We start from the raw sequence: 20,823 nt of genomic DNA, 5'->3' as shown, positions 1-20,823 counted from the left end.
CCAGTTCAGCATCTGTTATCAGCACTCTTCCATGATTATGTGAAGATTTGGTGGCACCCTATGGATATTTAGTTATTTTTGTAACACCCTATGGATATAATGTGGAATTTATACCACAATATTTTTGGGCCGTGGTCTTTGGTAAATTGCTTTCAGATTTTTAATGGTTTCATAATGAGCAGAAAAGGACTAAGATATTTCTGTTCACTGAATGGGAATCGACTGGAATTACCAATGGCCTGATTGACGTAGGAGACACAGACAGGAAAGGAAACAACAATATCAATCATATACTGCATTGTTTTTGGCAACCTAAGAGGCTAATTTAAAAGAATTGACAGCAATTATTTGTGATTTGTAAATAGTTTAACAAGAGGAATGCAATTTGGGACAATTTCAGATTGCAACTTGGATATATTTTTCATGGACTGCCTGACATCGTGACTGAATAATTGTTCGATCACTATCTAATGGATGCAAAGAAGACTTACAGCGACAGCGAAACACAGAAAAGTAATACAGAGAAGGCTATAGCAATCTCATTTTCAGGAGAACAAAAGAATGACCTCTTTCGTGCTCGCACAAACAAGATATCTCAAATTTCAATAACGGAGAAACAAATTGAGCAGTTAATGGAGGATGACGCAAATGTCGACACTGTAAAAACTAAATTGCGCATTGATTTTGTTGCTTTGAAACAAGACTTCCGCGACCTGAATAATGGTTTGCAACAATTTATGACTAAAGAGGAATTTAGGAATAACCAAATCTGCTGGTTTTATCCTAAAAATAAAGTCATGAACAACTTCTTCTGGAAATGTGAGGAATGGATGAAAGATGTTAGGAAGCGCTCTGAGGCAGCAAACAATTGTGACAAAGAAGATGTTAAATCTACTTCTTCCAAATCTGGTCCTACATGTGCCATTGGATCACCAGGTGGATCACAGGGGAAGTCTTCTACTTCATCAGTAAGACTTAAAGCTGAACTTGAGCGTGCATCGTTACAGGCAAAATCTGCAGCTTTGAATGAGAAATTGGCAATAGAAAGAGAAGAAGCAGAGTTTGAAGCAGAGCGAAAAAGGATTGAAGCCACCATAAAAGCTAGAAAAGAAAAGCATGCAATGGAGACTGCAATTGCTGAATGGAATGCACAAATTGAAGTTTTGCAAAAATATGATTATGTTCAGGAGTTTGAGGAGCACGGGAGGAATAATTTTAAGGAAGAACAATCGTCCGACAGAAGCCCTTTGCTCGCCAGATGCACTGTCTGCCTGTGCCAGGAGCGGTCCTGCGTCTTTCTTGAATGTGGTCACGTGTGCACGTGCATGCTGTGCTATGAGGCGCTGGCCGAGCCAAAGAAATGCCCTATCTGCAGGGCCACTATTGACAGGATGTTGCTTATTTACAATATATAGTGTGTTGGAGATGCTTTGTGCTCTTCAAGATATAGCACAAACACTTAACAACATGACACCCCAATTGCAACAGCCATGAAATCCTTTGACCACCAGCAACACTCTGTTATACATGAAACAATGGGAAATCCGTAAATGTATTCATTTTTGCAAGAAAATGAGCAATGATAGTGAGCGCTTTTCAGTTCTGATAGACTGTATATTGGCTTTTAAGTGCCAGAAAAACCAAGTGTGAAATAGTGCAAAGAAAAGCAGAAATATAGTAACTGAGTAATAGTCAATACTGTGACATGATCCTTTTTTTTGCCCCAGGGGACCACATTTGCATGAAAGCTGTATTTTGTCTTTTCACGGGTCTTTAGTTGATTTCTTCCATTGGTACTGGTAGCTTTTACAAGATGGTCTACAGGAAGCCTGATTGCAGTTTAGTTGTGTTCGCAGATCACTATTTTATATTATTTATTTGACATTATTAAATGGATTCAAAAGATGACAAATTAAATGTGCTTTACTTTTGGGGGTAATAGTAATTCCTTCAAGTTTATTGCTGCAGTGGAGGAAAAAAAATGGTGATTAAATGTATTTTCTTGAAAATGTAATTACTGGCCTATTTCCAGCTCAAGTAAACACCATCAACCCTCCAAGGAAAAAATAAAGTTTAAGATACATTTGACACTTACTTTATTAGGTAAATCCAAATAAATGAGTTGATTCCCCTACCAAAAATATTCACTTTTCAAAGGCTATACAAATTAGAATTCTGACGAAGCATTTAAATTAAAACTGCAGGATTACTCAGGGTCAGTACGCCCTCACCAAACTGAATTAATTTACATGTGGTTGTCATGCTGTGTTCTAATTTCAATCACTAGAACACATTAACGGCCCGGTGGTGCGAGTGGTTAACGCATCGGCCTCACAGCTCTGGAGACCTGGATTCAAATCCAGGTCATGTATGGAGTTTGCATGTTCTCTCCGGGCCTGTGTGGGTTTCCTCCCATATTCAAAAACATGCATGGTAGGCTGATTGGACACTCGGAATTACCCATATGTATGGGTGTGAGTGTGTATGGTTGGCCATCTCCTTGCAATTGGCTGGCCGCCGATTCAGGATGTCCCCCGCCTCTGGCTTGGAGTCAGCTGGGATCGGCTCCAACACCCCCGCAACCCTAATGAAAATAAACTGGTTCATAAAATGAGATGAGAACACCAAAAGTTATTGCCCCAATCATTTGTGGCAAAAACTCATTTTAAATTTAATTTACATACTTGTCCACATTACAATCCTATATAGTTGACTATTTTCCAACAATAGGCCTGTTATGATCCAGTATGCCCAAGAAAATACTTTGCCAGTGTGACTTTATGTTCAAAGGCAGTGACTAGTTTCTTACCTCCAGCTACTTACGCATTGCTTAGAAGGTTATGAAAGACGTTGCACAGTGAATCACGGGCCATAAGAACACTGGCTCTCACACACACAGCATTGTATGCAATTTGGATTGATGATCACTTTGAAGTTGGCTACACACTTCATGGATAAATTTAAGGCATCAGTTTACAAAGGATAGGGGGCTGATTTCTTCACATCACACAATCCTGCTTAATAAACTACTGGTGTGAATATTTTCAGAGAATTAATCATGGCCAAAAAGAATCCAGGAGGGCCTGGTTCTGTTTTCAATTCTGTTTACCATGTGCATTAATGATCTACCATCTGTGTCAAAAACCTGACGTCTTAATGTATGCAAATGACACACAATTTTTGGTCATGGGTAAGTATCAGGAGGCTGCAGTCAGACAAACAGATGCTATGTTGAGGGTTACATGATACAAAGCAATTTGCTGCCGAATTTATCAGACAATTGAACGTCCTTCCAATCTGAGTCACAAGCAAGTTATAAGTCATTTGGTCTGAGTCTCAAACAACTCTCAAATCTTTCCTTTTGTCGGAAAATCAAATCGAGTCACAAGGTCATGTTGAATCAAGCAGAATCAGAAGTTTTTATAGTCTTGTCAAGCAAAGTCACAAGATTGTTAAGCTGTATTGTATCAAGTTGGAAATTTTCTGTGACATGTACAGTAATTGAAGAAAAAATATGTTTTGGGCAATTGCTTAAGAAACAGCTACAAAGATGATAGTGATAGAAAAGGACACCTGAGGAATTTGAATCAAAACTATCATTTCCCTTATACTTTGTGATCTTGCTAGTTTATTAACTATTCTTTCATCTTCTGGAGCGCTCATCCTCTCAAAGGTCGCGCGGGGTCCTGGAGCCTATCCCAGCTGACCCTAGGACCCTAGGAAACTGGAGTACCCAGAGAAAACCCATGCAGGCCCAAGAAGAACTCCACACAAGATGGTCAGGCATTGGGAACGAAACCTCAAACTCAGAAATGTGAAGTCGACACGCTAACCACTCATCCACTGGGCTATTTGAAGTGTTTACTTTTTCAGCAATTGTGCAAAAACACTACAAACTAAACATTTGCAATTTTAAGCAAATGTAAGACAACAATACCACCAACTGTAGTCATTTGCAATTCAAGTAAGATGACATTTGGACAACATTTTGAAAGTTTGCAATGTTGCCTTGAAATGGCTAAGCAAACATCTGTTGTTCCGATAAAGAATTAAAAAAAATAGAACATGCTGTTCCGCAGCCAAGGTTGAACTTGGAAAAGGGGCAGGTGTAGAGCTGTAGAATCTGTGCAACTTAAGTTCGCTGCACAAACAATATCTCTGGTGCTTGTCATTTACGTATTTTGTTAAAAGGTGTGTTTCAATGTATTGCATCCATGATGTAGACGTAGAATGCAGTTTTCGAATAGTGATTTTTAAGGTAAAACGTTACTCAAAGCTTCCTGGCGATGTTAAAAAAAAAGAGTAGTCTGATGTCTGTCTGTTGAAACATGCTACTTTTAAACAATATTTTTTAGACATTTAGTTAGTGTGTAAGTAAATATATTGGTGCACACATGCATTTTACAAACAATCCTTCTGTTAGGTGTTATGTGTGCTGACCCTACTTTCTTTCCCCCTAAATTGGACCACATTTTTTTTTGTAGTGGTTCTCTCTTGAGTACTGCAGGACTCAGAATTGAGGTCATGCTGTCATTGACCTTAACTCACCCCAGGTCGGGGCTTTTTATAGATTATTCTTTTCTTCAAGCACAAAGGCAAGAGACATTTTTTGTGTTCTTCCTTTCTCATAGAAGGATTACATGAACACTAAATGTGGGAATACTAATATAAGTTTGCACACATAAATTGAAAGAAATGTAGTCAAACGCAATCATGATGAGAATTCGCAGGTTACTCAGGTTACAAGAACAATTCCTCCCGCTGCTCAATTCCCATCTGATTCTGCTTTGGAAGTTTTTAAGTATTCACTTCTAACCATTGGTACCCATAATGCATGAGCTCAATCAACATCTTAGCAGGCAAACAGCACCCTTTGGGCCAAGGAATGCATTAATGTCAGTCGAGCTCAGGGCAGTCATATTCTAAAACCAGTCCTGTCTAGGAGTATTTCTCATAGAAAGATCCCGCAGCTAGGTTCAGTCACTCAAGGATTTTAGATTCAAATCCCTCAATACATTTTACCTTAGTCGAAATGAAATATGACATGCATCTATTGGGCAAGAAGAAAGTGTTGTGTGATTGGGCACAGCATGTCTCTCCTCGTCCGCCACGAAGCGAGGCCATTCAAAGTGATTATAATGACAGCTCAAACAGGGAGCCTTCTCTGGGAGTCAAGATAAGGCCTAGCAAATGTGCATGCTAAAGCACGGGGAACTGGTTATGAGAGAAAAAGGCAGAGACGGATGCACTTGGAGAAGAGAAGGACAGATGGAAGTAGAGGAAGAGAGAATGATGCTGCATTATAATAGGAATACGGCAATGATTGCTTTGAATTGTAATGAAGGAGAAGTGCTATGCCCGTCACATTTTTTACATTTAGCTTTCCGGTCTTTTACTAAACTTTCTTGTCATTCGGTCTGCCCTAATTCCTGCTTCTTAAGCACTGGATTCAGATCTGTTTACTTCACTTGTATTGCAACTCTACATCATACAAATGGCCCCCAAGGAGGTAATTTAGATCAAAATGACAAACCAAAAAGTTAAACAGATCACGTTTAAGCAGTCATTAAAAAACCAAACGGGGTGGCTATAAACATTCTAGCTGTATTTGACACACACAAGATGACTTGAGTTAGGACCAGAGCTGGTGTTACTTTTTTGGGTACTCCCTTATGGTACTATATTACGCATTACCCATCACTCTCAGAAATTGCAAATGCCAATAAAAACAAAAATATTTTTGCTTGAAAAATGCATAAGAGAATTTAAAGGATTGGATTGAATTGGTGCAGCTGCTAGTAGGTCTGCATCGGCGTGCCACAGGCTGCCAGGACTGGATCTTGGCTTGGCGGTTACTGCTCTCAGATGTAGAATCCGCCAACAAACACAGGCGGCGGTTAGCAATGAGGTGTTTACCAGTTACCACACGTGACACGGGTGACGCGTATCACCATTATTGTATACGTGCAAACTGACAGGTCAGCCCCGTTTGGGCTAGAAAAGCAGCTGGCAGGAGAGAACGGGTGTACTTAAGTAACAAACGTCTAAAACGGTAATATTGTCATTATTATTATTATTTTTAAAATAATTCCCCACTTCTACTTATTACTGAAAAAAAGTAATATTGTTACAGTACCCAACACTGTCTAGAGTTAAAATATCTGACAGTGATCCTTAATCGATTACATGCTGCTTTATGTACTGTGCTGCTGTCTTTGCTTATGAGCATTTTGGCATTAAACTTAACAGTGTGTGTGACTGAATAGATAGTGAACCAGAGTTTTAATGATAATAGCTGGGATCGTTTTTTCTTCTTTATGTAAAATGAGCCATTAACCTCATTATCTAAAATCACATTCAAGTCATTTTACCTTACTGGAAGGGCATTCTGAGATTAAAGACCACAGTCAAGGCCAAAAGCACCCCTGACACAAAAGTCTGCATGCTGAGAAATGCATTCAGTGTTCTTTTTTTCTCATTGTTGGAGTAACTGTAGTCACATTCTACATAAAATATGTTATCTCTATCATTTAACTGATCTGTATAATGATTTGGGAGAGTTTCATGAAAAAGTAAAATACAGTGGTGAAGGGAGTGCACAGGCTTCCGAAAATTATTTTTAAGTAATACGTGTCTTTCTTGCTATAAGGTATTTCACAACCTTATAACAGTTCACTAATCTCACCAACAAAAAGCGTACATATCACCAACCTGCTGAAGAGAGTGCATAGAAATACAGGGTGAATGTATTTTAAAGTAAAATGACTTAGAATAATTGTTTGAAGCTGGAGGAACTATTGGGTGCAGTAGAATATGATAATGTGAATATGGGAATATGCTGTTGCTCTATGTATATTAGTGAGTCCATTTTCTGGTTCTCTCTTTCCTTGGCCTCAATGTCATGTGCCAATGAGGCCCATGGAAACAGGACTATGAAGTCAATTTATGCACATTGGAAATTACAGCCGTACAACCCTGGGAGCACTGCTATTGAATGCATAACGTTGAGAATACAGAAGTGCAAGGTAGGTTGATTTTCCTGTGGTGAACATGGATGACAGACATCAATTATGAGTTTAACAACTTGTATTCTACTATAGTAGTTTTGCACAGTTCTGTTTCATATATGCCGGCGTGGTATACATTATTATAAATGTCCCTTCTTTTTTTGGTATGTACGAAACAAACGTAAACGGAGCGATATATACTTCCAATCCTGCATTCTGATAGTAGTAGTTGCTTGTGTCATGAACACTGGCTTTTTTTCTTTTTTAAATCCTTCTTTAAAAATGTCAGAACTTTTCTGTTATTAACTGCTGCTTCTCTTGATCTACTCCTTTGACAGCTGCGTCTTAGTATAACAGCTGGCTCGTTCTTGTTAAGAGCATTCCCAAATGACAGTGTTGATTCTGGGTAGTATTTTATAATAATTTCTATCTGTCTTCTGTCTACTTCGCAATTGCTTCTTCTAAGACTCGTGGACAACAGTATACAGTACATATATACAGTCATAGGGTTGAAACCCAAATCTGATCTCATCATACTCATTCAGTGCAGTTTAGTGTCAATATATGATTATTGTTGTAGGACAAACCCGGGCAATACAACACATGTTAGACACATTGTATAAGATTTAAAAAAAAGAATAAGTAAAAAATTGTTCCGCCAAACAGACTTGTTATGTTCTTAATTGTCTATTTGTACGTAAAACAGTTTCTGTTAATAAAAATTGAATTGCAGTTTCATTATTTTCAGGAGCGGACAATGCACATTTTTATTTATCACGGACAAAACTGTAAAATAATTGCATTAGTTCAACCCTCTATGATGCATTACCACTCAAAAAGCGTCATAAAACTAAAACACATGGCACAAACTGCCAAACTTTAAATTCATCTTGAAAGGTGACTCACTTAAGAAGTGCAGTATCTTTTCCAAATAATCAGCACCATTTTGCCCACTGATGCATCCTTTGTATTTCAGATCCAACTGTTTCTTGCCTGGCCTGGAATTCATACTTGAGTGGGCAGATGATAATGTGGTGAAAAGCACCATCGCTGCAGTCTCAGGAGATGTTGTGCGAAGCCTGCTGTTGTTTGGTCAGGACAGAGGCTTGTACTGGGCCTATAGGTGGATATTGTAATTCCTTCAGCTCAGCGCACTTCAGGAATAAGTTTACCTCAAGGTCAGTGAGCTGTGAGTTGAATGCTCATTGAGAAGACACAACCTAATTTTCCATCTCTACTTTACTCAATCTCCAAACTAGTCAGAGGAAATTTAGCTTGACCCACCAATGTCTTTATGTGTTTTAGGTAGATGACTACAGACTATAAAAAACATTTATGGCTGTTTATATTCATTCATTTCCCTCTCTCACTCAGACTCATTTTGACGCAGGCCAAGTGAAGCACTACAAAATACAAAGCAGCCCGTGGCTCTGGAGATCTTTGAAGCCAAAGCCCGGGCATGGGAGGGGTTCAGTGATGCCATGCAGAACAACTTCCAGGTGGCTTCAAGGAAATTTTAGTCCACCACCCAACGTCTCAGGAGGGTAAAACAATGCACAGTGCATCAACACAGTGTATAGTGAGGATGGGGTGCTGCTGACCTCGACTCAGGATGTGGTGAACCAGTGGGCTACCACGTTAACTCCACTGACACGAAAAAGCAGGGTCTGGAGACTCTGAGGCGTTTTTTCCCCCTATCTCTGTGGTTAGAGCCTCCTTGGTGGTTAAAAAGCTCCTCAGTGGCAAGGCCCAGGGTTGGATGAGATCCATCCGGACTTCCCAAAGACTCTCGACATTATGGGACTGTCTTGGTTGACACGCCTTTGCAACAACGTGAGTACATCAGAGACAGTGCCACTAGGTAAGCAGACCGGGGTAGGGATTTTAACGGCTGAGCAATGTGAATGAAAAGCATACAGCAACTTTACTTTCTACCAAGATCAATGAGTTGTTTCTAAGACCTCCCAAATTTTCCATTTTAGTGATAGTTGGCTGGCGATCCAACGTCAACAAAAATACTACAATGCTTAAAACCCCTTTATAAGAAGTCCAGATTTTTCTCTTATTATTCGCATGTAAGACATCTATATATGTAGTAGTCTATTTATAATACATAATGCTGTTACACATATGCTTTGCAGTCAAAAGATTAAAAAAATAAATTGAAATCCACTGTGCACATTACACATGCAAAAGTAAAGGAAATTCCTAAGGAACACTGACAAGTGTTGTTGTTATGGCCTCAGGGAGGAAACTAAGAGGAAATTCACTGCTCTCTACATATCCATGACAGTATCAAACTGATGAAGTTTACCCGTCATGTATTATTGATATGCATACTTTGAAAGGATTGTAGGTGATCTACATGGAAATTCTGAAAAGAATACAGGACATCTTGGAAACGTAGATGAATGCAATTGCTTCCCCCAAGGCTTGTCAGGAGTATCTTTTCATTTTTCCCATTTAAATGAAGATGAGATATGCCTTTGCCACGCTGTATTATTCTAGAGCTAAAATACAAACACAGAAAGTAATATAATCTATAACATGACTGATTTCACTGTCTGAGATACAAGGTTGTTGAATGTTTGCCACTCTGTTTTATTGGCCTGATTAAAGACAAGGACTGCACTGTGAATTAGTGGTTAGCACATCTGCCTCACAATTTTAGGATCGAAGGTTGAATCACCAATTGGTTCTGACCTTCCGGTGTGGAATTTTCATGTTTTCCCTAGGCTTGTTGTCCGGGTATTCTGCTTTCCTCTCACATCCCCAAAACATGCACAGGCTGGTTGAACTCTCTAAATTGTTCCGATGTAGGAGTCTGAGGGTGATTGGTTGTTTGTGATTGGCAGTAATATTACTATTTGAAAAAAACAATTTTTTCTTCCTAAATGTCCTCATGCTAGGTAGGGACAATTTCCACGTCTGAATTGTTGTATAAATTAATCTATCAATTAATTAGGTTCAATAATAGAATAGACTTCCAGAATGGCATACTGCATACTTTTCTGTTTATCAGTAAATATTTAATAATGTTGACAATTATCTTAATATTTTGTCTTCAATGTTGTCCAACAATGCAAGCTTATGCATGTCTTTTATTTGATAAATGAGTTTCCCTTTATGTGGGCTATAAATGGTGCTCAGGATCAAGTAATAAAAAATGGAACAAAGGTCAAATATGTTATTGTAAAAAGAAAAAAAAATAACAAATTGAAGTCTTGTCCTGGACAAAATTCATCTGAAGAGCCACTAGTTACAATTTACTGAAAAACCTCTATCCATCGTGCGAAATTTGTAATCATTTCTTGTTTACTGAGAAAAGTCACTTTATAAAGTCAAACACCCAGATGGGCTTTTAAGTGTAGCAGCTAAGCTTGCGGGACAATAACACAACAGCCTTCTTTCTCCTTTGATACCACTCAGCTTGACTGAGCACACCAATGATGAAGAAAGGTGATAAAGACTGCACTACCAGCTGACGACAATGGTACTTAAGATATAAGACAAGTTATGAATTATGTTATTACATTTTGAAGTGATGGTGACCTGAAAAATGACTTATGGAAGGATTAAGACTCACCTTTATGTATAAATTCTAAAATGTACTTTCCAGATTCTTAAGTGTTTCAGGTAGTAAACAATAAATGTTAATGTTTGCTCGGAGAGATTTAAATCTGGCATTTTGTAACTCTGCCTCTGTGTGTCATTCATTTAAAATTCTCTGTGTGTACTGCATCATACATCAGGAAAACACGGATCAGATTGCCTTTGGCACCAATTTAAATATCTCAACTGAGTTTGATTAATTCAGAAAGATAACATTAAATATAACTGAAAAGATAAAATAAAAAAAACTATTGAAACAATGTACCGTGTATAATAAATACAAATAGAATGGACAGAAGAAAACACACAGTTACTCTGGGGCTATTAGAATAATACAAAACAAAACAACTACTCTAAATCAAGAGCAGTCATGTGCTGATTATAAATAAATAAATAAAACTCTTGATCAACATAAAGCCAGATGGTGAAATTGAAACACTCTAACTTTCTCTCAGTTTTCTCTTCTTTGCAGTTTTTGTGTTGTTTGGTTTTTTTTTTAGAAGAGACAAAAATATGATTAGACTTCAATCATGTTTTTGTCTCCATATACAAATGTAAGAACCATGAGATATTGTGATCACGTCATCCCAAAATTTATCTGGTTGGTGTTGGGTATAGCTCTCTGATGTTTTAATGTTGATGCACAGCTACATCTTTATAAGAGTTAGTTTGCTGGCTTTGTTTGTGATTAAGGTAACAAAGGTGACTGGCAAACAAGACAGGCAATAAAACTTGAGTAAATGGAGGGTGTCGCCCGCCTCTGAGATTGGCTCCAGCACCCCACACGACCCTGATGAGGATTAAGCGGTTCAGAAAAGGAGATGAAATGAGGTGAGATATTCAGTCATGCAAAAAGAAATAAACATCCATCATCATCTATGAAGAAGATAGTTTTGCTCTCACTGAGATCTGAAGTGTTTGTCAATGCCTGAGTAGATAAATTACATCCAGCACAGGCACGCATTTATTGGTCCTTGTGCTTAGCAATGTGACTCAACGATGCTACTTTGATTTTCAAGACCACCCTGCCCTATCAATTCATGCTGATTTGTTGTACAAGTGCTGCAATTATGTGCCACATCCAATGAATGGCATGTTGACTTACATCCACTTAACTTACTGTTTGTTCTTCTAAAACTCCATTGCTGCATGTTTGTCAAAAAGTAGGTGGTCAGTGCTAGAAGGGGGGTTAATAATGAGGGAGAAAGACATGTAACATAAGCCTGTAATCATCAATATTCACGAGCACAACCTCATCTGAAGGTTTAGCACCAAACAATCAATCTCTAGAATTGAGGTCATGAGATCAAAAACACTTGCGACATTTGAGAGCGTCAGTAAGTGAAATATATGGAGCCATGTGGATGTTTGCTTACTTCATATGATCTTTTCTGAATATTTAATAATTCATGTTTTCTATAATTACATACTGATCATTATTTCCACTACGGGTAATACTACTACTGATAATAAGATATTATATTTTATATACGAGCGGATGAACACAATCAGACATCGTGGGTTTAAAAGACTCTGCCCTTCCAGTGAGGGCTTTATTTATTTAAAAAAAAAAAAAAGGATATTATTACTTTTTGTTAAGTGTCGACTCTGCTTTCTGGCACATTTCCTGAAAGCCACAGCGTAGTATCCAACAGGGTGACATTATTTAAACGATTATTGGATGGTGTTTTTATTTACATTTCACACAGTGTCAAGACTTCATTGGAATTGGGGTCGTACTAACAATTGGAAGGATTAGAGATAAATAGGCATTGTAGATACACTGCCATTAGAACTGTGCCCCAGGCTCATGAAACTGTGATTGTTTTACTAAGTATTGTGCACTAGTTAAATATACACTGAAGAGCTCCAAGTGCCTTTAGACTTAACCATCCATTCACGATGGAAATCAATTTTGAAGAACAACTTTTGAACATGGTCAGTCTTCTCTGGAAATGTACTTGCAGTTGTATTTTTATGTAGAATATAGGTTTAATCATAGCAAAATGGACAAGTGGATAATATGTCTGCCTCATAGTTTGGAATCTTGGACCTTTAAATGTGTAGTTTACATCTTCTCATCCTAATAATTTATACAACATTATAAAAGATTACAGTTTACCAATGTGATGAAAAAAACATGTATATATAAATGTGTATATATATTATACATATAACTTATAAAATTAGCTAATTACAAGAGTCGCATGAAATGGTAGATATATTGTTTTAAAGTTACACTTCATGCTGTATGTCTGTGGCAGAAGGGTGAGCTACTGAGAAATCCACTACAGAAAATGTCCCCTTGACCGGTTCTTCCGCTCTGTTACCAGGTTGCAAAATTTAGTCAGCTTTCGATTAGTTTATCACAATGTGCAACACATTTCATTTCTGCAAGTGCTGTCACAGACTTAATCCTGTGGCCTCATCTTTAGCTTTGAGTAATGAAATGTCCTGATTTAATGCTTTAAATTAATGAGGGAGCTATGACTAAACAGTAATCCCTGGATAAAATTAAAAGCTTTTGTGTTTTATTCAGTAACCACTCGGGCTTCTAATATGCTTCTGCAAGCCCTCTGTCATCCTTCATTTTTCATCCAATTCCTCTCACAGACGTTTCCACCCACTCACACACATACGCACACCGGGATAAACGTAACTACCCAAATTTTGGGTCAGTTGTGGGGTATATTCGGGATTTATGTGGAGTTCAGATAGGTGAATAGGTGAAGTATGCAATGTGCTCTTCGACTAAATGCTCAAAGCACTTCAAAGTTATGGGAGTGAGCGCAACCAAGCAGTAGTCAAAGTAGCAGGAGGCAGATGGTTTCTTTGGGACCAAATGATAGTTGTGGGTTTGGGGCAGGTCGGGATGATGGATTGTCTCAGCGAGGTGTTAAATATGTTTTCACATGTGCGAAGTCATTGCCACGGTCTTTCAGTTTGTGGCCAGTAATGTTGTCCAGGGGCTTTCTTTGCATTGGTCTTCTCAGTAATCTCCGTATACTGTCCGGATACATAGGAAACAGTCGGTCACTGAGGGGCGTAGGGATCTTAAATGCTGGGTTGTTGTTGGCTGCTTTAAGGGGAGTCTCCCTTCTGCACTACTGTTTCCAAGCCTCTCTGTTGCCACATGACAGGTTGGCCCTGGGTTCCTTAAGTACACCTTGACCCCAGCTGTAAAGACAGCATTCTGGACCTTCAGGAACATGTGGATTTTTCTGTCAGCCATGGCTAATGATTACCCCGGGTAAATATGGTGCTGGAAACCAAAAATGTTGTCCATGTACTCAAACCACCAAAATCCACTAACACTACATTACCTATAATTGTACATGTTTCCAAATAGCTGTGATTTAACAATTGACTCTTCACCTGACTCTCACTCCTCACCAGTGAAAAGGTCAATTATTACTAAATAGTCAGCATTTCTGAAGTCATTCCCATGATTGTAGTGCTGATAATGCTCCAAAATGAAATCCATCGGTGCCTGTGATGAATTATTGTTTCACCGCCACTGGCATTAATTCATTACAGAAGAACCAGGCAGACATTACAGCTTTGTATTCCTTGACAATGTCACGCAGGCCTGCGCCATCCAGATAATTATGAGTCGAGAGCTGGGGCCTCAGAATGAGAAAGCTCTCAGAGCTCATCTCATTCTTGCGAATGGGCTTCTGTCATACACTGACAAAGAGTAACCCTGTGCTTGGAAAATCGGGCTGTATTAGCCATGGAGCAGATATCGCTTATGCACCCTGGCTGCATTCCTCTTGAGGGCCCAGAGCCATCTTTCAAAAATGAATAAACTCAAAGCCTCTGAATTATGCTCTGCCCCTCAACGGCATCCTCCTCCTGCCTTCTAATGGGAGATCTTGCCAGACCAAAGAGGCAGGCTAACTTTTCAAATGCCATTCCAGTTGAAAATATCAGTTTAAAGAAGTCATGATAATTATCATTCATTCATTCATCTTTCATACTACGCATTCTAGAAAGGGTTGTGGGGGTTGCTGCAGCCTATCTCAGCTGACTTTGGGCGAAGGGCAGACTAGACCCTAGACTGGTCACCAATCCGGCGTACGGCACGGAGAGAGACAGACAACATCAGGTAGCTACAATAACCATCTTAGGTCAGATAATGCAATCATTATAGGAGGAACATTTATTCAAGGTGTTCACTATATTTTCAATTACTCTGTTAATTAATCAAACAAACAGTTAATACAGATTTTATTTGGAAATATACTGTATTTTAAAATTATTCTTCATCGAATTCAGCAACCAAATATTACGGAACACACTTTTGTTCTTCTAAGGTCTAAAAAATATATACTGTATAATGTAACCAATACAACAAAATAATAGACAGCATAAATTAAAAACTGGTTGAAAAAGACAGGTGTTTGATTTTGTTCCCCCTCCAAAAAGATTTTAGTTCCAAAATAAAGGGCATTCATTTGAATTAACTGAGCCAATTTGTGCATTTATGAGTCAACTCAACTGAAATGATATACTGGTGCGTTGGTGGTGAGGTAGATTCAGAAACTCAGTTTCAGTCGGTAAAAGAATACGCTTGATGTAGCAATGTGAATTACTCACCATGTGGGTTTATAATTCACTCACAGATGGCAATGCTGTTGGCATCGTAAGATGAGTTTACTAGTGTAAAACACCTTGTTATGGTTTTGTTGAAAATACCTTTTGATGGGGTTGAACAGAGCTTCTTACTATGTACATATAATAGGTCTGCATGTAAAAATGATGTCATCCCTAAATTAACCCTCTATTTTTTTGGTTTTGTGACTGCTTTCATCACCTTTTGGGGTGCCAATTAAAGTGAAGGTAGCAGAATATACTATTGTGGGTGCCATGTTTTTTTTTCCGTAACAGATTTGGAACATCTAACCAATTATGCCAAACAGATGGGTTGTGGCTAGATGTAGCAGCCTGCTCAAAGAAAGTGTTAATTTGGAGAAATTATTGACTTTTTGAACTTGGAATGATCCTGCACTTGTGATATTGCCTGTATATTGGGTGGCTTGCATTAGATGCCAGAAAAGCAATGAGAACAGTACATTTTGTTAAGTTGTCTAAGACTGTGTTTAATATCAGCAATATTCTGGATTTTGGACTTTCATTTGTTCCGTCAAATTACTTTCATGTTCAGTGTCATTCACACACACTCAGAGAAAATGAAAAGCTAATTGTTTCTTCAACACTCTGCACTACAATTAGTCCAGTCCACTTTTGGGTCAACTGGCAATGCACTGATCCTTTGTATGACTTGCTGATTGCAGCTATTGAAGTCAACCCGCATAGTCTGAGTAGGGCTCTTCAGGTTACAAATGAAGTTCTTGTAACTCCTTAATTACATTTCCAATCAGATGTGTGATGATTAACTTTTGCCATACGTGTCCCCCGCCACTGGCCCAAAGTCAGCTGAGATAGGCTCCAGCACCCCCTGCTACCCCAGTGAGGATAAAGCGGTTCAGAAAATGTCCATTAAATGATAAATTAATCATTTTGCTTATTGTTGTACAGATTCAAGAGCCATAAATGAGAGTAAGATCAGACATCTGCCATACATGGCCAAAGCAGTGGAGTGGAGCAACTTGTTTTATTTTTATCTTCTCCCCCCCTTAATCCAATCTGATGCTGTAGTGTATTCTATTGACTCCCACACAAAATCTCATTAGACATCATGAAGACAAACCCAAATTCAATAGTTAAGCATCCTTGGACAAATTCCATACACGATACACATAACAAGATTAAGACTAAGGCTTAAGACCCCACTCAGACACGTTTTTAATAACGATATAATTTCACCTGCTTTCAAAAAAAGTGAACCCCACCCCCTTTCTACCACACACTCACTCCATGTTTCATATTCCAGCATATTCTCAAGATCCTGGTGCCGCTGTAGCTCAGCGGCTTGGCCGACCTGCACTTGGCCGAGAAAGCCTTTGACCTGAATGTGACCAAGGGCACCTGTGGGGGTGACTCAGACTGAGTTCTTTATAAAAAGGCCACACCAAACATAAAGAGCAATAAACACTCTTTACATTGAAGTAATTAGATAGAAGGTAGACCCTTTTTCAAACTATTCAAGCTAGCTTGCTTCTTACTAATTGTAGATGGTGGATAGCATACAAACAACAACAAGCAAAATATTCAGGATTTTCTGACTCAAGCAGTTGTTTCTATTAAATTCAAAGTGAGACTGTCCATGCCAATTGAAATCCCTTCAACAAACAACAATCAAAATTAACATAAAAAGACAAACACCAAAACAAAATAGCTCATCATCAAGCTTTGACTCTGCAATGTTGGTATCAAATATGTATTAAAGAATAGTTTGTGTTTTTTGGGCTGGAACAACTGTTTCAAGGCTCTGAACACAGTGACAATGAATCTGGCAAAGGGAGTATTTGTAATAATCATGGCCACTGATTTAAATTCTCTTTTTACACAGACTGTTTGCACGACTTCACAGCCATGCATAAGGACTATTCATGGGCTTGCAAAACTCATTTCTTGGTGCAGGTCTATCTGCTTTGTTCTTGCGGTGTTAATCAACTGAAAAATAACATGTACTAAATTTGGTTTAGGCGGCCCCGTGATCGAATATATGTCAGTTAGAGAAAATACTGATATCGCAAATACCCTACCTTTTTTGTGGTAAAGTACAGATACATTAAGTACACTTACAGGGATTACATTATTCTTGCTGGTTGACAAATAAAATATTTTTTTCTCTTGTACAATTTGTTAATAATGAAAATAGTCATCATGGGATGAGTCAGATGAAAATTAAACTTCATTTTTTCAGGTTGCCTCATGCTGTTTATACTCCAAGTTCAATGTTGATGGACTGCTCACTAGCGTACTCAAAATTAAAAGTGTGAAGTCTGAAGTCAGGCGGGCGAGTGGTTAGGGCCTCAGCCTCTCGGGGTCCTGGGTTCAAATCCATGTTACGTCCACCTGTGTGGAGTTTGCATGTTCTCCCCAAGCCTGCGTGTGTTTCCTCCTGGTACTCCGGGTAATCTTTAAAAGACAAATACAGTTTCAAATCTAGGCAAATAGAGATATGTTATAAGATTGTATTCAAACACACTTCCTTGTTTGGTTCGTTAGTTGCTAAGATCTCAATCAGTTTCTTACACTAAGAAATCTTTATTCACCTTTTAGATTTGCATATGAGGTACGAGAAGAGCACTTTAGAGTGCATAGGTTAATTTAGTTTCCTTAACAAATGGGAGGGCCTCAGTCTCCAACATTTAAGGAGTTATTTTTCAAGTAGCCAAGAGGGTGTGTGAAGGGTAATAAATCTTCAGTGCGAATCTCCAGAGCCTAGGAAAGGCTTCCACACATGCTAAAAACCCAGGCCTTTGGCTACAATGCCAGTGAAATAGTAGGTATACTGCTCACCTGAATAATGTACAAGGTGAAAGGGTCAGAATGGAATTTCCATTTCCATAAAATGGAAAAAAGAAGCAGGGGAAGGGGTCTGAGGTAATTATTTCATTTGTAACACAGCCAGCCCTTGCTCATTAAGGAAAGAATGAAAAAAAAAGAAAAATGTATTTTACAACATGAACAATACTCATCAATGTGAAATTAAATCTTACAGGGTGAATAAAAAGACTGTTCATGCCGGCAACACTAAGAGGCTTTCACACTTTTTTTAATAATGCCTAAAAAGACAGCTCAATGCCTCTATTTTTAGTGCTCCCAGACTTATTAAGTTTCAGCATTTTGAAATCATGAATTTATTTTTTGAGATACCACACAGCAGTGTTGTGACACAAATCGATATATAAAACTTGTAAATATAAAACATTAGCCAATGGATGAGTGGTTAGCCTGTCAGCCTCACAGTTTGGGTGTTAAAGGTTCAATGCCAGGTTTGCTGGGATAGGCCCCAGCACCCACCGTTGTGAGGATGAGCGGTTAAGAAAATAAATGGCCAATACCAATCACTAGTATAACTTATTGTAAAATATATTAGTATACTGCAACCTTGGTCTAGCCGTCCAGGCAAAAGCACACTATATCATGGACTAGTTTCCAATCAATGACACATCTTAATGAACGGCATATATTGCACCGTTTCTGGGACTGAAGCTTATACGGCTCATTTGGGATGGATGTTTCTCAAATGTGTGTGGTATTTTACTGCAAAGAAAGGCAAACAACACTGAAAGATGACCCCAATGCTGTTCACAAATCTTGAATCCACATGTGCATTCAAATGATAGAGACAAAGATCTAAGGAATGCCATAAGGGCCTTACCAGAGAGACCCTGAAGACATGCTGAGAATATTAGAGAATGATTGATACACATGGCTGAGGAATGGAAGCAGGCAAACGAATGTTAAGGTTTTTTTTTTTTTTTAATCTTGGCCTGCTTTTTGAAACATGGTTTACAATCCTCTGCTCATCCAATTTCCCTCCTCGAACCTATAGATTATAAGACTGGAATACCAAGTGTCTCCTAAATTCTCATGAAAATAAAACAGCATTCCGATGTACCATACAACTCTGCAAAGCTTTATTCTCAAAAACATCTTTACAATCTTGACAGCAAATTTTCTCATCAGTTTATAGTAGCATTGACATTACCGTAGAACTTTTAGAATTTCAAACTACTTGTCATTTTCCCCATTGCACAGCCCCAAATCATACTGCATATTATAAATGCCACTGGCTTTGAAACTGCAACAACAAATTCAACATAAAAACGAAAAAGCATACCAACTCAACCAAGATTAGTACAAACTTAATGTTATTGTGTTGCAAAAATAGCATAAAAAATCTTAAACTTAAACTCTTAAATTCCCCAAAAAGTATACATCCCTGGCAACCCTTTCACGAGGTTTGTTCAATTAGTCGTTTCGACTGAAAACCCCCCAGCACACTTGATTTCACTGATTAAAAAAATGTAACCCCTGGCACTTACATTTATCTTCCCCTTTTCATTTTGCACAACAAATAAACAAAACACCAGAGATAATTGCAGGAAAAATGTAGACACATTACAAAAGTAAAGAAATCTATACCTCATTCGCTACCACTGATGGTAATACATCTTCAATCCATTTCAGCTGGGGTTCGTTACTAACCCTTCCCTGTCCAAATGTAGTCAATGTTTGTCGCTGCCCATATCAGTAGAGGATATACCCAATTTACTTGTTTTACAGCCTGTCAAATTGCCAAAGTAGTTGTTGTTGTTGTTGTTCTTGCGGGACAACAACAGTTGTTGTTTGCCAGACAATTAATTTTAGCATCCAAATGTCACAGAGAACTGAAAAAGCACACAAACACTACTATTAATGACAGACTAGTAACTAAGACCTTGAGGAAGGCTTGTCAGCTTACTTCCGTGAAGCTGAAATATATCATAAGATTAAGCATTGCCACCAATGTTTAATGGGAAATTACTGCGAAAATGTCATAACTATTTTCAAATGGTTTTATGTTTATTGACCTGTTTGCACTTATTGAGTACTCATTTACCGTTAAACAGAGTATGTCAATGCAACCAACAATTGGCAATAGCAGGCAACCCTACTAGTTTGTTATGTAGATTTTCAACCATAGAGTTTTGACTGTTGTATGTTTTTGCTCCAAGTAGTCTGCTACTAGTGTGGTTGATTAAATGTAAACCGATTTTAAGAGCCTTAAAAGTTGAGGAAGAGTTTGCAGAGAAGCTTGGCTATTCCTTCAATCAATACTCCACCCTTTACTGAACATATCACTCTAGCCCTGTCGTAGCCTGTTTGACTGACCTTTTGTAACCTTGAGCTGATATGTGCTCACTAAGATACTCATTCATGATCAATAAGCAATCAGAGAACTGGTCTCTGCATGCTTAGGCCAACAAAAGTGTTTACGAAGCAAGCAATCACCTTTGCAAATCACTATTTTATTTGCTTTCATATACCCTTACCTTCACCCATATCCAGATCGAGGACTGTTGGCGTAATTTCCTGTTTCTTTGGAGTAATTGACCTTAGCATATAAAAGACATTTTCATTGGTTTAGGTATGTTCATTGTGTTCATGAAATTGCCTTCATCCTTTAAATCACCACACATAAGGGCTGCTAATAGGAAAATAGGTAGGAGCTTCAAACCTTGCAACCTTGTTAGGCTTTCAACGGACCTTTAACTAATGTACTTTCAGCTTGTCAAGGCCATTA

General features: G+C 38.3%; 1 long non-coding RNA gene across 2 annotated transcripts in view; it reads left to right on the top strand.

Annotated features, from left to right (window-relative positions):
- LOC144194420 (uncharacterized) overlaps window positions 1–11,408 on the top strand; it is a 32,814-nt gene extending 21,406 nt beyond the window's left edge. Inside the window, exons 4-6 of one of the 2 annotated variants that reach the window (XR_013325886.1) lie at window positions 7,984–8,185; window positions 8,382–8,840; window positions 11,313–11,408. This is a non-coding gene — a long non-coding RNA (uncharacterized LOC144194420). Of the gene's footprint in view, window positions 1–7,983; window positions 8,186–8,381; window positions 10,583–11,312 lie in introns of those variants that run through there. The other variant, XR_013325885.1, reaches the window with a different exon arrangement.
- The last annotated feature ends 9,415 nt before the right edge of the window (window positions 11,409–20,823 follow it).

Source organism: Stigmatopora nigra, chromosome 3 (assembly GCF_051989575.1).
Source record: "Stigmatopora nigra isolate UIUO_SnigA chromosome 3, RoL_Snig_1.1, whole genome shotgun sequence".
NCBI classification, from domain to species: domain Eukaryota; kingdom Metazoa; phylum Chordata; class Actinopteri; order Syngnathiformes; family Syngnathidae; genus Stigmatopora; species Stigmatopora nigra.
The sequence above is the reverse complement of the archived record's forward strand: the minus strand, read 5'-3'. Positions and strand labels throughout refer to the sequence as shown.